Raw genomic sequence first — 10,000 nt, forward strand, 5'->3', positions numbered from 1 at the left:
AAGACGGCCATTAAACTCCCTCCTCCCCTCCCTTCTTCACGAGGGGCGAAATTCAGTTCCTAATGACACTAACCCCATTCACTGCCGTCCATCATCAGTTCTGGCCGACACCAGATTCCCAGTCTTTTTCTTTTCTTTCTCTTGGTTGGGTGTTTAACAGGTGGGTTATGTCTTTGCCTTTGGGGGGCAGGGAGGGAGGGAGGGTTATGGGGCTGGTTTTTTTTTTCATTAAACAAATCGATGGAAAGGGAGGTCGGTCATCCGATAAACGTGATTGTCAAAGGATTAATATTATTATTATTATTATTATTATTATTATTATTATTATTATTATTTATTATTATTATTATTATTATCTTCAGGTAAGCCCTCTTTTAAAATATTTAATTATCATTATCATTATTATTATTATTATTATTATTATTATTATTATTATTATTATTATTATTATTATTATTATTATTATTATTATTATTATTATTATATTTTGGAAGGAGACCCTCTTTCAAACATGTCTTATTGAAAAGATATTGCTGCATCAGTTGCATTCAACTTGTAAATAGTCTTCTCTATTTTTCTAATAATAGCTACTTTCTCTCTGCTATTACAACTGGCGAGTATTGCGCCGATATTACTCATCAGGAGCAGTTGAATGCAGCTGATGCAGCAATATCTTTCAATAAGATATTATTATTATTATTATTATTATTATTATTATTATTATTATTATTATTATTATTATTATTATTATTATTATTATTATTACGATTTAAATTTTTTATTATCATTACCAACTATATACTGAAATATTACTTTAACTATTATTATTATTACTATTATTATTATTATCATTATTAAAAAAGTCCTCATAGTAGCACGAGTCTTCAAATGGAGAAACAAATGCAGAGTTATGTAAATGTACATATATTTCAGTTTAAAAACAGCAAAGATATCTTTCGGGAATCTGTTCGGTTCCCCTTATCAATTGATAAGGGGAACCGAACAGATTCCCGAAAGTTATCTTTGCTGTGTAAACGCATATATTTGTACATTTACATAACTCTGCATTTGTTTCTCCATTATCATTATTATTATTATAATTCAGCATGACCTCACATTCCTCTAAATAAAAAAATATATATAAAAGTGACATTTAACCCAATAACTGGCCAACCAATCACGCAGAACAAATGAGCAACATTATGTAAAATCAAGAAACTAAAAAAATAAAAATAAATCCTAAAAATAAAAAAAAATAAAAGATGGCTGGTTTCCCAAGGCATTCTCGAAAAAGAAAGAAAAGTATCTGGGGGTATTTCAGCTCACTGCTGTGGAAAATTAACCGCTGGGAGGAGGGGGAGGGGGGGAGGAGGAGGAGGAGGAGGAGGAGAGGAGGAGAGATTGCAAAGAAAAGAAAAACGAGGAAAGGAAAGTAAGAGTGATGTATTGCTGTGTCTCTGGTTGGGAGTATATTTTTGAGTTTATATATATATATATACCCTCTTTGGAGTTGGCTGAAAGTCAAACTAGGCAAAGATAAACTCCCGAGGTTACAAAAATATACTTTTTATTACCCAAAATTAACGAACATGAAAATGGAATAAAATGAATTAACTCTGACTCAAAAGAAACGTTAAACTATCATATTCCTCTCAAAATCATATTTAAGTGAGTACCCCCTCTTCCCCTAAGTGTCCAAACATTAATACGTAGTTTATCAATAGTCAAAACCAGTCAGAGAATAAACCCATTGGTGACTTCGAATCCATCTGAAATAAAGAGACCACAATTATGACATCACTTAGATATTAAAGTTAGTCGATAAAGAATGTTTACCACACCTCACTTTTCTTTCTCTAGACTCAAGTAATTGTCACTTAAAATGTTAACCTTTTCAAAGTTCTTTTTTATGGTACCTTGTCTGACTGACCTGCAACACTTCTTCCAGGCGTGTTCCACACTCTGTCAATCAAAATCAGTGAGTCCACCCTTTGCAACAGTTCTTCAGATTAAATGTCATTTTCTGTTCGTTACGAACACACACACACACACCGATTGTCACACAATAGGCATACATGCTTCATGCATGAAACTTGTGATCTTCGAGGTGTGTCATTGACCACAAAGGTGGACTGGTAAGCTATCCTGTCTGTTTTTTCATTTCAGCATCTTCGAGGAATCCAGCATTTCGCACTTGTCTCTAACGGCGGCGTCTTAGGGAGACTGGTCATAAACCGACACAAACAGTTTTTATTACAGCATGAGACCCTTAGGTCCTCCTCTCCAGTTCCAGGGAGCGCTCGTCCTCCTCTCCAGTTCCAGGGACCACTCGTCCTCCTCTCCAGTTCCAGGGAGCCCTCGTCCTCCTCTCCAGTTCCAGGGACCACTCGTCCTCCTCTCCAGTTCCAGGGAGCCCTCGTCCTACTCTCCAGTTCCAGGGACCACTCGTCCTCCTCTCCAGTTCTTCCATCTCCTCCTCTCCAGTTCAGGGGGCTTCGTCCTACTCTCCAGTCCAGGGAGCCAGACCACCCTCGTCCTCCTCAGTTCCAGGGGCTTCGTCCTACTCTCCAGTTCCAGGGAGCCATCGTCCTCCTCCCCAGTTCCAGGGAGCCCTCGTCCTCCTCTCCAGTTCCAGGGAGCGCTCGTCCTACTCTCCAGTTCCAGGGAGCCCTCGTCCTCCTCCCCAGTTCCAGGGAGCCCTCGTCGGGGGCCGATCTCAGTTCAGGGAGCAAAACGTCCGGCTCCCTTTGACTCGTCCAGTTCCAGGGAGCCCTCGTCCTCTCCCCAGTTCCAGGGAGCCCTCGTCGGCCGAGGTTCAAACAAAACCGCCGGCGTTTGACGTCCATTGACTCGTGTCCATTCTTCCGCCTCTTTGACAGGTCAAACACCGCCTCCCACTCCTTCCGCAAGAATGAATTCCTGGAACATATAACAAAACTTCCCTCTCGGGATGAATGGCTGCCTGCTGCCTGCTGCTGCTGCCTGCTGCTTGCTTGCTTGCTTGCCCCGTTCGACTGCAACAGCAGCAGAAGCAGAAACTGGGACGGTAAAAGCACCAGCAGAGGCAGAAGGAGTTTGGCGCACACAATTAAATGGAGTACGGACGCCAAGTCTAAAGTATTTCCGCAAACGTCCCCGGAAAGTGCTTTATGGTCATTGTCACCTTGTGGACTTTCTCTCTCTCTCTCTCTCTCTCTCTCTCTCTCTCTCTCTCTCTCTCTCTCTCTCACCTGGGTTAGTTGATAGAGAGAGAGAGAGAGAGAGAGAGAGAGAGAGAGAGAGAGAGTCTTCTTAGTGAGATGGATCTATTTTCGCCTCTGTCAACCCAAGTACTTAATTTGGTGCCTGTGCGCTTGTCATTTGAACGATTGTGGTGCCTGTTACCAAGCATAAATATTCTCTCTCTCTCTCTCTCTCTCTCTCTCTCTCTCTCTCTCTCTCTCTCTCTCTCTCTCTCCTGGGTTAGTTATGAGAGAAAGAGAGCCTCTCAGTGAGATGGCTCTATTTTCGCCTCTGTATATACAAACATATATATATATATATATATATATATATATATATATATATATATATATATATATATATATAGTCCTCCTCTACTTCTGTATAAAGCATATAAGAAAACATTATTTCTAATGGGACGGGTAAACCTAATGTTCACTTCCAGCTCAGAATCCAAAACACAAAACGTCCGCGCACTTAAGTCACGAGAAATGATCGTTCGAGAAGCTGGACAGCAGCAGGGCTGAAGGAGGGACTCTAGAGGGATGGAGGTAAGAATTAAGAAGATGAATTAAAATGTGAGCTCAGCTAGGGGCCGATAGGAAGCTGCGAACACCGTTTTGGTGTGAGGTGAACAGACGGACGCACTCAACGGGTATGAGTAGAGGAGATACTGGCAATAAACCCGAAGAGAGGGAGAGAGGGAGAGAGAGAGAGAGAGAGAGAGAGAGAGAGAGAGAGAGAGAGAGAGCAAGAAAACGAGAATAAAAGACGTGGAAACGAGAAGACGAGATTTTGAGAAAATATAATCAGAATAGGTCACGTTTCACTTCCTAGCAACGAAACCTCCCTCCTCGCCCAGGGAAAGCCATCCCTCGACAGACAGGAGGCTATAACAGGTAGCGGGTCGAGTTACCATAGTTTGGGTTGATGGCAGACTTCAGAAAAAAATCCTTCTTTTTAGGGGGAGGGGTGGGGGGTGGGGGCGTGGTTGGGGGTTTGGGGAGGGTGGTGAGGCTTTTACATAACCTCAACTTCAAAGCAGAGCGTCAACACGCCAATAGAAGTAAAATATTTTAAAAAGTATATATAAAAGTATATATAAGTCTTCGAGGACATACTATATGGCTCCAGGTTCATAACCTTTGATGATCAAAGTTTAGTAAGTGCGAAGTCTTTGGAAAGGGAGTTTGACGTTATATATATATATATATATATATATATATATATATATAAAGCGACAACTTCGGGAAGTTTGTAAAAAGAAGAGTTTTCTCCCTCCCGAATCTCGCTGAAAGCTTCGAAGGTATTCCAAGTCTTTGAAGTCGTGGTCTGAAATTGATTTGATTTGTAATTTACTGAGACCAAGTTATCTCTTCGCCGATGAATTATGGACGACGAATTCTGTGGCGATGAAGCATCAATCATAGTTTTAACGTTATTTCCAGTTGAAGGTTCTTTGATAGACGTTTTGCTTCTTCACGTTTAACTCATTTCTATATGAATTCATTCCAAAATAAACAAACTGTCTTGTGTACGCCGATATCCAGATAGTCATCAAGACACCGAACCTCACTCGTGCATAGATTATCATATAAATCTTACGTCTGCATTAGATGTTTCGTGTGTGTGTATATATATATATATATATATATATATATATATATATATATATATATATATATATACACACACACGAAATATCTAATGCAGACGTAAGATTTATATGATAATCTATGCACGAGTGAGGTTCGGTGTCTTGATGACTATCTGGATATCGGCGTACACAAGACAGTTTGTTTATATATATATATATTATATATATATATATAATATATATATATATATTTCTTTTTTAATGCACTTCTACTCATACCTACGTAAATCTTCACAACATATCAAAATATGATTGCTAATTTCTATTCGGCGCGCTGAAACTGAAATGTTATTCATTCATTCACGACAATTTCCCAAAACTAAATCGTCCAACTGTGTAAAAATCAAATCTGCCATTCATTCTTCATTTCCTTCCCGTTCAAACGCCTGAGAGATATGAAGAAATGCTGCTGATATTATATATATATATATATATATATATATATATATATATATATATATATATATATACATACATAAATACGTGTGTGTGTTTGTTTCTTTCATATCTCGTTAAAACCCCATATCTTGGGAAGAAAAACGGATTACACCCTCAATTCATAACCGTTTGCGTCACGAATGCCTCCACTGGACGGAAGGAGTTTTCATTCTTTCTTTGTGTAACATTTCGGAATGAGAGAAAAGAGGGCCGACGCATCTTTCATTCCAGACACGCACATTCCCCAATTTAAGGGTGGGGGTTTGGGGGGAGGGTTTGGGGAGGGGGTTAAGGGCGTAGTAGGGGTGTAGTATGCCCCTTTATTCGCTTCCATTGGGCCGGATGTATTTTATATATGGTATATTTCCACCATTTCTCTCTTTTACAGGGAAAGATATTTCGTCCGATTTTTTTCAATTTTTCCTTGAGGAGAATCACGATATTAAAGATATTTGTAATGTTATTATATATACACATAGAATAACATTACAAATATCTTTAATACCTTGACAGCTCTCTCTCTCTCTCTCTCTCTCTCTCTCTCTCTCTCTCTCATCTCTCTCTCTCACCAACCAATCTCTCCATCTCTCACAATGTAAGAAAGTCTCTCACTTTCTCTCTCTCTCTCTCTCTCTCTCCTCTCTCTCTCTCTCTCTACTCATCTACCACCGCATTCCCTCTCTAACACTGCAAGAAAGTCTCTCTCTCTCTCTCTCTCTCTCTCTTACACCTTTTCATCAAATCTCGTCTATCCCTTTATTCTACGTAATACCAACATGACTATAGCCTCTCTCTCTCTCTCACTCTCTCTCTCTCTCTCTCTCTCTCTCTCTCTCACTCTCTCTCTCTCTCTCTGTGTGTGTGTGTGTGTGTGTGTGTGTGTGTGTGTGTCTGTTCAGTCCCGGAGCTCGTCACCTCAAAAATCAAGCTGGTCAAACAAATCTGTTCTTTTTTCTGACATAGGGACAGAGCGTAATCTCTGCCGTTTCGCCATCGGGAGGGAGTGTGTTTGCAGATGCGGCAGGAGAGAGAGAGAGAGAGAGAGAGAAGAGAAATTCTTACAGTATGAGAGGGAAAGATTGGTTGGAGAGAGAGAGAGAGAGAGAGACCTTACCTTACAGACCTTACATCTTGTTCGGGTTGCCCCAGGTCCCTCAGTGTGAGGCACCTCTAATGTCTACCAGAGAGTTGCTAGTACATCTTCCGGTATATTTTGCATCCTCCAATCTTGGATGGTCTGGGATGCAGCTGAGATATTTGTCGAGCTTATTCTTAAACACATCTACGCTCACTCCTAATATATTCCTCAGATGAGCTGGCAACGCATTGAATAGACGCTGCATTATCGATGCTGGTGCGTAGTTGATAAAGGTCCTGTGTGCTTTCCTTATTTTTCCTGGTATAGTTTTGGGCACTATTAATCTACCTCTGCTTGCTCTTTCTGATATTTTTAGCTCCATGATGTTTTCGGCAATTCCTTTATTTGTTTCCATGCCTGAATTATCATGTAGCATTCTCTTCTCCTTTCTAGACTATATAATTTTAAAGACTGTAGTCTTTCCCAGTAGTCAAGATCCTTAACTTCTTCTATTCTAGCTGTAAAGGACTTTGCACACACTCTATTTGTGCAATATCCTTTTGATAGTGTGGGTACCATATCATATTGCAATATTCAAGTGGACTACGAACATATGTTTTATAAAGCATAATCATGTGTTCAGCTTTTCTTGTTTTGAAGTGCCGTAACAACATTCCCATTTTTGCTTTACATTTTGCCAATAGAATTGCTATTTGATCATTGCATAACATGTTCGTATTCAACATCACACCAAGGTCTTTAACTGCTTCCTTATTTGTGATTGTCTCATTATTAGGTCCCCTATATGCATATAGCTTTCCTTCTCTGTCTCCATAGTTTATGGATTCAAATTTATCAGAGTTAAATACCATCCTATTTACCTCTGCCCAATCATATACTTTGTTAAGGTCTCTTTGTAGCTCGTTCCTATCTTCATCACAAGTAATTTCTCTACTTATTCTTGTGTCATCGGCGAAACTACTCACTACCGAGTCCTTAACATTACTGTCTATGTCTGCAATCATAATAACAAACAGTAATGCAGGTAACACCGTACCTTGCGGCACACCGGATATTACCTTAGCTTCATCCGATTTCTCATCGTTTGCAATAACTATCTGTTTTCTGTTGTGTAAAATTTCTTTTAACCATCTTCCTACTTTGTCCACTATATTATGTTTTCTAATTTTCTTCGCTAATATATTATGATCTACCTTGTCAAACGCTTTTGCAAAGTCTAGATAAACCCCATCTGTTTCATTTCCATTTTTCATATTTTTGTATATGTTCTCACGGTGGACTAACAGTTGGGTTTGTGTACTTTTTCCGGGTACAAAACCATGTTGTCCTATATTAAACAAATTATTTTTTATTAAATGTTTCAAAATATTTTTCTTCATTACCCTTTCATACACTTTCATAATATGTGATGTAAGACTCACAGGCCTATAATTACTTGCCTCTAGTCTTGATCCACTTTTGAAAGTAGGGGTAATATATGCTAATTTGTGCTCATCATAAATTGTGCCTGTATCTACACTTTGTCTTAATAATATTGCAAGTGGCTTTGCGATAGAATGAACTACTTTATTTAACAAAATAGCAGGGACACCATTAGGCCCTGCATCAGCTCCATTTTGAATTTCATTAATAGCCTGTACAATATCAGCTTCATTAATATCTATGTCTGCTAGATATTCACTATTTTCTTCCCTTACTTCTATATCATTATCTTTATTATCAATTCTAGGGGTGAATTCTCTCTTATATCGTTCTGCCAATATGTTGCATATTTCCTTTTTTTCATTCGTTAATCTCCCTTCAATTCTTAGAGGGCCTATTTCTATTCTTCTTTTATTCATCTTGTTCGCATACGAGCATAATAGTTTGGGGTTTTGCTTGATATTTACAACGGTTTTTTCTTCCAAGTCCCGTTTTTCATTTTCTTTTGATTATATAATCTTTTGTTCTGCATTTTCTAACTTACTTTTTAGTTCCGTCACTTTCTATGCATTTTTTTCTTTTGCAAGACCTTTTTTCCACTTTCTGATTTTTTGGAACAAGATCCTTCTGTCTCTTGGTAAGCATGACTGATATTTACTTTTCTTCTTCGATATATATTTATCCACTATTTTCTTTAATATTATTTATAATATCTCCGTATTTACCCTTATGTCATTACTTACGAAAATGTAATCTCTTACAGTGAGAGAGAGAGAGAGAGAGTGAGAGAGACACTTTCATTACATTGTGTGAGAGAGAAAGATTGGTTAGAGAGAGAGAGAGAGAGAGAGAGAGAGAGAGAGAGAGAGAGAGAGTGATTTTTATATTGTGAGAGATGGAGAGATTCGTTAGTGAGAGAAAGAGAGATAGACTTTCTTACATTGTGAGAGATACAGAGAGAGAGAGAGAGAGAGAGAGAGAGAGAGAGATACTCTGAAAACTTGGCTCAAAAGATTTATTGAGAGAGAGAGAAAGACATGGGCGTAAAGATAAGCTAAATGTTACTAGATAAGCTAAATGTTACGAGAGAGAGAGAGAGAGAGAGAGAGAGAGAGAGAGAGAGAGAGAGAGAGAGAGAGGTTAACTTTCGAATCTCTCGTTAACTTTGTGGAGCGAAGAGACAAAGAAAGTTACTCCTGGAATCTTGAAATCTTGGAATCACCGAGTAAAAGTTATTCACGAGAGAGGAGAGAGAGAGAGAGAGAGAGAGAGAGAGAGATCTGGAATCTACTATGAAACGCAATGTGGTGGAAATGTTCTTTTATTGTACTAGATTCCACTCACACTGAGAGAGAAATTAGGCGACTGTCCTTTTTCTCGTTTTTTGAACCTCTCGACCAACCTTAGTATAGAAGACACTCTCTGTTTTACCTTATTTTCTCTGGAAGTCCTCTTCCATTTCTCTCTGGAAGTCCTCTTCCATTTCTCTCTGGAAGTCCTCTTCCATTTTTCTCTGGAAGTCCTCTTCCATTTCTCTCTGGACGTCCTCTTCCATTTCTCTCTGGAAGTCCTCCTCCATTTCTCTCTGGAAGTCCTCTTCCATTTCTCTCTGGAAGTCCTCTTCCATTTCTCTCTGGTAGTCCTCTTCCATTTCTCTCTGGAAGTCCTCTTCCATTTCTCTCTGGAAGTCCTCTTCCATTTCTTCTGGATTTGGAGCCGACCCCTGAACTTTCTGGACAGAAAGTTAAGCATCGGAGGTCATTCTATACTTTCCTGGTGCCACCATCCTTTATTCTGCTAAACATAACGAGGTGAGAGGCTGGTATGCACAACATAATAATTCTCTCTCTCTCTCTCTCTCTCTCTCTCTCTCTCTCTCTCTCTCTCTCTCTCTATCTATCTATCTTTGCACCTAATTATTTCATAAGCAAATGATCTCTAACAGCATCTTTTTAAATAAAATTAAATATATATATACATATATATATATATATATATATATATATATATATATATATATATATTCTTAAAGCTTTGATATCTCATACAAGGGAAAAGGGAAATGAAAAACATACCTATCTTTGCATTCTCTCTCTTTCTCTCTCTCTCTCTCTCTCTCTCTCTCTCTCTCTCTCTCTCTCTCTCTCTCTTAACAAAGATCG

This window comes from Macrobrachium nipponense, chromosome 45 (genome assembly GCF_015104395.2).
Source record: "Macrobrachium nipponense isolate FS-2020 chromosome 45, ASM1510439v2, whole genome shotgun sequence".
NCBI classification, from domain to species: Eukaryota; Metazoa; Arthropoda; class Malacostraca; order Decapoda; family Palaemonidae; genus Macrobrachium; species Macrobrachium nipponense.